A 9,228-nucleotide genomic window follows, 5' to 3' on the forward strand; every position below is an offset into this window, starting at 1 on the left:
ATGGAGTGTAGACGAATGAATTTATACTGTATTAGACAATATTCTTGGTCGTTACAAAGTGAGACTAGTGACAGAGGGATACACTGAAACATATGCCATTGGTTATTACCTTATTGAGAGACATTTTCTTTAATAACAAAAATCAATACAATGCAGATTATACTTTTTTCTTGTTATCCACTTTCGGTGAAAATTACACTAATTTGATGTCAAAAATTGCCTTCGTGCATGGAGATTTAGAAGATGATCTTGTATATGGAGATTTCCCGGGAGTTGTTATTATGAGGGTAATGACTAGAAAAGGTGAGTAAAATAAAGAAGACCTTGTATACATGGGTTAAAACAGGCACCTCATGTTTATTTTGTTGTAAGATTTACCAAAATAGTAATGGTGTCCTTGGGTTATAAGTTAAGTCGAGAAGATCGTACACTCAATTTTTCAAACATTCACAATAAGGTACTTATAGGTTAATTATATTATACTTGATGTGTGTCGATGATATTATTATAACAAGAGATTATTCAATTGATAGGGATGAAAGGGCCCTGGGAAAGAAAAGTATTTTGTGGGGAATGAGGTACGTAGTTCACTTAAAACAGAGCATTTTCACCTTTCAAGGAGAATATGCTATTGATCCTCTTAAAAAAGGCAGTCAAACTTGGGTGTAACCCTCCTCCAATTGTTCCATTTGAGCAAAACCATAAAATGGGTAATGAAGTGGTAAGTGATACTAGTAAGGTTGATCATTAGACCGAATTGAATGTTAATAGAGATTAATGGTTGATTCACTTGGCTCACCCCAAATCAAATTTAGCACATAAAATTCATGCATGATTCAAGAAAACGATGATCAAATTCTGGAGTATCACAAAGCCACACTTGGAAAAGGATTTTTATTTAAAAGAGATGGAAGTTTATTTACGAAACAGGCATATACTAATACAGATTATATGGGTTCAGATAGAAGACTTAATCTAAGTTTGTTGTGTTTTCTGGGGTGGAAACCTTGTTATTATATAATTAAAGAAGTAATAAATAAAGGACTGAATACAAATTTGATCTCTCTATTTTGGTAAATCTACGATTTTAATAAAACATAGTTGCTCGATCAGTTATAAGGTAGAACTTAAGGCTATGCCAAAAAGGGATTCGTGAGTTGCCATTGATGAAAATTGCGCTATATTAGTATTGAGGTGTGTGAAATTGTTTTGTGACAACAAATTGGTCATTAGTATCGTTCATAATCCAGTTTAACATGAGAGAACAAAACGCATTTAGATAAAACTGATATTTCAGGAAGAAGGAGACATTGAATAGTGAATTAATAACGTAACGATTGTACGATTGCCTACATTTTTATGGGCATTCGTTGGCAAATTAAGAGCTTAATTATACGGTAGTAATAAATTTAGCAGCTTATTTACGAGTTAAGAATGACCAGCATTTATATATTAATCAATTTAAGTTTGTAAATATGTAAATAGCTTTGATTTAAGAAAATATTTTCTCTTTCTATACTTATTTCGGAAATATCTGTAATTCTTAAAATATATTTTTTATGTTTTATTTTTTATTTATTAAAATTAGCCTATAACATTTAAGATGGATTATATTTTTTGAACCATTGAATAATATTCAGAAAACTTTTTATCATATCGCAAGTAACTGTTCCTTGCATTCCAATAAGTTTTTATTATTATTAGTTTATATTAAAAATATGTAATAATCATTTCATATTACTTTAAAATTGTTTAATTTCTTTATAATTTTATGCTTATATATTATTCACAAGACTGACAATACATATGAATTTACTTATTATTAATTAACCTTATTTAATCACGACTGGATCAAATAATTATAAATTACTATTTTTACCACTGTAATAGTTGATCTAATTAATTTGAAAACAGAAGTTGTAACTGTGATAATTAATTCCAACATAGAATGGGAAACGCTGTAACAGTAAAATAACCCTCTGGGACGTGGCAGAACTCGCAGGCGTTCTAAAGCTATTAATTGGTCCACCGGATAACTATCAGTATCACGAGTTTACTTCAAAGTACTCTGTATAATATTCGTATGCATGTCTCGAGCATCATTGTAGATTTGTAGTGTAATGTTGCAGGCTATGCAGCTTTAAAATAGTCTACAACTATAATCATTAATCAACGAGACATGCAATCTCATAAATTAGATTCCAATAATGAAACGTCTGTCTTCTTAATTTGGCTTTTTTATAAAAATGGGTTAAAAAATTATATCTCAAAATAATGTAGATAAAAAAGTATTTATGTGAAAGAAGTTATTTTTGTCACCTAGGATAAAATGATAGTCAATACGCAATTTCATCATTCTTTCTGTATTATAATTAAAATCAGGAATACAAATTAAAATAAAATAAAAAATTCAAAGGGTGACAACACGTTTATGAGCCTTTCAATTTTTAGCTCCCTTCAGAGCATGCACTGTTATGTTTCATTTTAATTTAAAGGAAGAATCCCCTTCAATTCATGTATAAGTCGTATCAATCAATTCATATCAATTCACACTTGTGCTTCTACTGTTTTTATTTTTTTTTATTTTTAATATAACACAAAGCAAAAGAAAGAGAAGGAAATTGTATAAAAAAGTAGAAGTATATAATTGAGAGATAAAGCTTTAGTTATGACATAAGTACATGCAATTAAAGGATAAAGACGTCTAGAAAAGTGGACACCCAAATTTATTATTATTATTATTATTATTATGATGGATTGTTTTGAGCTCTTATTTTGACCTAAGGTTCATCATGGTTTTCATTGGGTTGAGTACAAAATCTAGGTTAAATATTTAACTCGAGTCTACTTAGATTCTTTAATGTCCCTCGATCCTATTCCTCCATTTGTTTTTGATAGCTAGTTTTTCTCCTGGCTTTTAGTTTTGGGCAATAAACCCCTCATTAAAAAAACCATAATACTCGTTTAATGCGCAAGTTACTTATTAATGTTTAACAAACTAAATTAATTACAGGCGATGTATAAGATAATTAAATAATTAATATATCTATATTAAATTGTTGTGATAAAAAATCTTTTAAAAAAACTTATTCAACATAAATACATTATATCGAAGAGCAGATAAATTATTTACATTGAAATAATTTCAAACAATAAGTGTAAAAAATATTTTTCATAAGTATTTTATCACTAAAAGAATAACACTTGCAAAGAATATTATTTTAATACTTAAAAATTGAAATGTGTATCACAATAATATGATCTACCTTAATGATTCATCTGTTTCAAAAACTTCTTACGTCATAAAAAAAGTATTTTAGTTTACAGATGACAATATTTATTTGCCATCGCCGTACCGTATTATACCCTTAAGTATAAAGGTGAATGATTATTTGTATTCAATAAGTCAACAATCTTTGTGTATTACGGACACTGTTGAAATGGTGAAGGGATTTTAAGGAGCTCAGATCCTCTGTATTCCTCTGCAGCCGGGATTTTTTCTCCGCTACAAATTTTAATCGTTTATAATAATCATATTTTCTCTCTTTTTAAACTATCCTTACAGAATATTGTTAAATTATATTTAAATTTATCCATATAATATAGAGATAATAATGACAAAAATATATAAAGAGATGGAGACAGAGTATGCCGCGTAATTAAGAACTTATACAACAAATATAAATTATTAGATTATATTTGAGTGTGATAATTGAAATTTAAAAATAAATAAGTTATAAAATAATTTTTTAATTTTGATCATTAATATATATTTATATCCATTATATGATCCAATAAGTTTTCACAATGCCCTTAGATATGTGCGTAAAAGTGGATATCAAGAATAAACTCTCGATAAAATTTGATATCATTTCAATCATGGATATTAAATTTTAGATAACTTAGTATGTAATTTTATAGTCAATATTTACTTACATTTTAAAAAGAATATTATATGTTAGATTAAATTTATTTCATAATGTATGGAAAAATTGAAATTTTATATAAAAAAATCTACTAAGTTTTTTAATAAAGTGTCTACACTTTGAATCGTTTTTAAAATAATTCCTTACTTCTTTTAAAAAAAATCCTTACTCCTTAATAAGTGTTAATATTTCGTTTATTAGAAACACGTTTAAATTTCAGAGAAAGTTAAGAGTGTATTTGATAAATAATACTACAATCGAATATCTCTATTTTCTTTTCATTTTGAAATAAGTTTCCATAATTTTATAAAATTTAATATACATTTATATGAGGATTTTTTAAAAAAAATTAGAAGTATTCAAATGTCATTAAAAAAATTTTAAACTATGCAGACTTGTTTAAAAAATTAATAAAACATATAAACGTTTCTGGAATAACTTAACTATTAACATTTAATAATATCTAAATGTTTTTGCGTCTCAAAAAAAAAAGTATCCAAGTGTTTTTCATAAAGTAATTAGCATGTTTTCTTAATAAATTCTAATTATATTTTTACATTTTGGAGTATATGTTAATATCATTATTAATATAATAGCACGTGGCACTGTTTTCTTTTTTCTTTTTTATAGAAACATGCTCATACTATTTCATTCATAACCAAATACTGAATATAAATAGGATCAAATCAAAGACTTGTGAACTAACATATAATCAAAATACTTTTGTCAAATAAAGAATAACTTGATTTATTTATCTACGGACAAATTAAATAAAATAGTTTTCAATTAATCTATGTTTCTCTTGACATTATTTCAGAAGTTCACCAAACTCATTATTTTGGAATAATTTTTCTTCTGCCATATTATCTACCATTAGTACCATATATACGCTTGTAATCGATCGGATTTTCTTATAATAATATCTTGAAAGTTTTGACTCCTAACCCAGTTAAGAGAAGTGAGTAAGGCTACTGCTTCTCACGTGACACTGTTTAAGGAACGTGACAAAATTACATCTTTCACTATACTAGTACCAGTCATTTTCATGTCCCAATTGACACAGACAGCTTCATGGAAACTTGAACTGTACTCAGTTATTCGAGGGTGCCCCCTAATCAAAACTTGTCCATCTATGCGTCCTTCAATTGAAGTGAAGACCACTCTATTGCTGCACTCACGTGTTTCTTTTTTTTTTTCCCTTTAAAAAGACAAATAGAGTGAATGGACATGCACGTTTTTATATAGACAAAGAGGCGCATAATGCAGCACGCATAATATTATTTTATTAGGGTTTAGAGCTCGAATGTTTTATGATCCACTACTCAGTACTCTCTAGGGTATATATTTAACAAAATTTAGACATTTATAGGAATAAAAACATTTTAACAAAAAAAAGAAGTGACAATACGTAGGCACTATCAGTGAGAACTGAGAATCAGTCTAACAAGATTGGATTTGCACCTCTGAACTCGGGAGTTGTGTAATTTGCCATGATAAGCGGGTAGTACCTTGAAATTTCGGTCAAAGAGTAATAATATATTTTCTTTCGGTAGTTGTCAACTTGTCATATAAAATATTAAATTAAATAAGAATATAAATATGATTTTATTTTTAAAAGAATTAAAAGTTTCCAATTAATTATCTGAAGGAGGGGCTGCTTTCCTTTTTTCTGATCCGAAATATTACATTATTTTCACGTGATCGACACTTTGTGGTAGCTGTAATTGGTTGTATATATAATTTGTATTGCCGTGTTTCATCATGTCATGTGATTCCTGTAAGGCTGTAACTCAATTAGTAATTACATATAAACTATTTTTGGTTACGTAACATAAATAATAATGAAGGGTTTTCAGATTTTAGGCATGGAATCAATGTTCACTATCATTAGAAACATACAAGCAGGGTCAGTTTAAGTGGATAAAGTAATGCAGATATTGAAACAAAAAGGAAAGATAAAACAATGCTGCTAATAATATGAATGCTTGAGGCTATAATCATAGCCATTGCTATTTACATTTCAGCCTAAGATCGGAAAATATCTCAGACTCAATATTATTACTTGCTTTTTTTTTTGTGTGAATAACATTATTACTAGCTAGTGATGAATAAGCTTGTAAATCATATATAATTAGGTAAGAAAAATCATGTTCTCTAACTGGCTTACGAAAAGAAGAAAAGAAAAAAATATGTACACTGAAATCGACAGCGAGGCATCGGCATGCACCGAAACCATAAACCAGCAGCGCATAAATTTTCCCTTTCATGCTATATTAGTTATCACTACTACATATGTAATTGTTAATAACATTTTTAATAGGTGTTAGAAAAAAAATATTGTTAAAAATCATATGTAATGTATCAATTGAAAGAAGGAAGATGATCTTTTATCTTTTCCATGAGTCATTTCGTCTTCCCATATTCTTTTTTTTTTTTGTTTAATTTCTTCAAAACTAGCAAGACGCTAATGCGATTGCATGGGTCACTCTAGCATATTCATGCATGCTTTAAAACGGCTTATGTTTAAAAGTTAATATATATTCAATTAATCAATGTAACATACAAGCATAAGTTAATATATATATATATATATATATATATATATATATATATATATATATATATATATATATATATATATATATATATATATATATATATATAAATTAGGAATGCAATAATGTCTTTTTATATGTATACTTTTTCTTTTTACTTTTTACATAACCAATTAAGAAAAAAGAAAAGAAGACTAAATTACTCTCTTGGTCCCTTTATTTATTTAATTTGTTCATTTGATTTCTTTATTATTAAAAAAAAATCATTTTCATCTCATAATTTTTAAAATCAATTGAATGTAACCATTTCTGTCTAGTTGAAAGAAACGACGTTTCCGTCACAAAAAAAAAAGAAAAAAAAACGAGTTAGCTTTTAAATTTTTTACCATTTTGGACTGCCAATAAAAATCAACCACTAATTAGGGATGGTTTATATCCATCAGATCATCACTATTTATTATAATTTTACTAAACTTTAAAACATTATAAAGAAAAAATATAGTTTAATAAAAATAATTTTAACATTGTGTAAGTTAAAAATATTTTCAAAATTATGCATATATATATATACCCTGTTTTTTTTATCAAAAAGATTAATTTGTAATCTTGCAAATATTTGTTATAGAAATATTTTATTTGCGTCCGAAAATGTGAAAGATGTTTTGTTTCCATTTATTCAAAAATTATTTTTTCATAAATATTTAATAAATAATTTTATTTTCTTTTACTAAACATAGAAAATTTTTACTCTCGTGTCACTTTTCTATAAATATTCAAATATTAAGAATAATGGTTAGTAATTGAAAGTAAAAAATATATATTATTAGAAATTATATATTATTAATAAAATCTTGACAGTTTCTTAATAAAAATTCCATTTATTGTTTTATTAACATTACATTGATAAAAGTGTAAAAGAAATTACAATAATCATTGCACTAATAGTTAAAAACCAAAAATAATTGTTTTCACTGTAAACTATAATATTTAATAACATCAATATACTTCTTTTTATTAAATTTTAATAAAAAGCTTCATATATATATATATATGTATATATATATATATATATATATATATATATTATATATATATATATATATATATATATATATATATATATATATATATATATATATATATATATATATTAAAAGGCCTTATAAGATCTCATGCTTAATAAAAGGATTACTGTAATACATTTTTCCCTTTGTAACTGGTTTGGTTAGCACTGTCTTGGCCTTTTCCATTAAGGGGATCACCAACTTGCCATGTTAAACCCTAGTCAAACACTCCTTGGTACAAAAACATTTGCTTGAAATATTTCATCGCTTCAAATTTGAATACAAGCTTTAGTACAACCTTCACCAAATAACAGGAAAAGCTATGAACATTTTTTTTTTTTTCGCTTTTGCCTAATGACAAACTAAGCATGAAAAAAGCAAATTGCAACTACCCACTATGATCTTTTTTTTTATATAGAATTTTGGAAATAAAAGGTTTTCTCCATAAATAAAAGATCTTCATACTATTCAAAAGGCTATTTTTAAATACACATGATACTTGTAAAATCAACAATCTTAAGCATTTGTTGAATACCCTGTAATCTCAGCTCAATCCCTTTATTCCTAGCAAAAATAAATAGATAAATGGACACATCCTTGTTGAAAAAAATGGTAAAATCAAGCATTACATTTTGAATCTAAAAGGCCAAGCTTCTCTCGACACCATATAATTACTACAACGTAAAATAAGAATGTTATGATTTAAGCGTTCCACATTGGCTTATGAAAACTTTAGTCTCTACTGTGAATTATTAATGCCTTTATCCAAGCATCGTGATATCAAGTGATTTCCAACACAAATTATTTTCCAGGTGATTCTGCTGCCTAAAAAGTCTATATCAATAAGATCACAAGCATTAAGGACCACGATAAACCTATTAGATTTAGTTTTGAAAATCCTTTTGCTCCAAAGGCAAAATAATATCATTGAACTCTCCCGTACTTGCTAGTTCTTCATTATCATTTTGAGATGCTCTAAATGGTTCCACAACATGCACCTCTTGGTGCAAGCTAGGCTAGCATATGCTTTTGAGCAAACCTATATGATTGGGCACCTATTGTGATTCTTAGCATAGTGCATTTGGTGTTAACACTTCTATGTTCATGGTCGTTTTTATTCAAAGAGCAACTTACTTGCTGCGTTTGCATACCCATGTTGTTTTCCCCCCAATGTGCAACCTAGCAACACTTGGGTTGTCAATTTCTTGGCTTTTGTGTTATTTGGCACAATGGTTATCCCTCTTTTACCAGAATGAGTATGCATAGGGATAATAATATTTTTTTTACCCAATGTGACTCCATAATAACCCATTTCCCATATTTCTTCTTTTGGGCACTCTTTCATTTACGCGGGAATAAGATTTGGTCGTATTAACCACTTGGGGGATCCATCTTCCTCCCTTTTTAATTAATAACATTAAAAATTGGAATTTATTGTTCCCTGCATAGATTTTTTCAGCAACATGACCCTTATATTTATTGTCATGAATTTATCCTTTTTTTCTTTTCTTGGTTTAAGCACTTTCCTATTTTCAGTAACCACATACCAGTCACCATGATTTTTTTTTTCAATGCCATGATTATTATTGCCTTGACTATCCTCTTGTTTTTCCCACTAGTGTGTTGCCATGAACCTGCAACATCTCTGTTATCGTCACATTTTGTTCAATTTTACTCAATGGA

This window comes from Glycine soja, chromosome 11 (assembly GCF_004193775.1).
Source record: "Glycine soja cultivar W05 chromosome 11, ASM419377v2, whole genome shotgun sequence".
NCBI classification, from domain to species: domain Eukaryota; kingdom Viridiplantae; phylum Streptophyta; class Magnoliopsida; order Fabales; family Fabaceae; genus Glycine; species Glycine soja.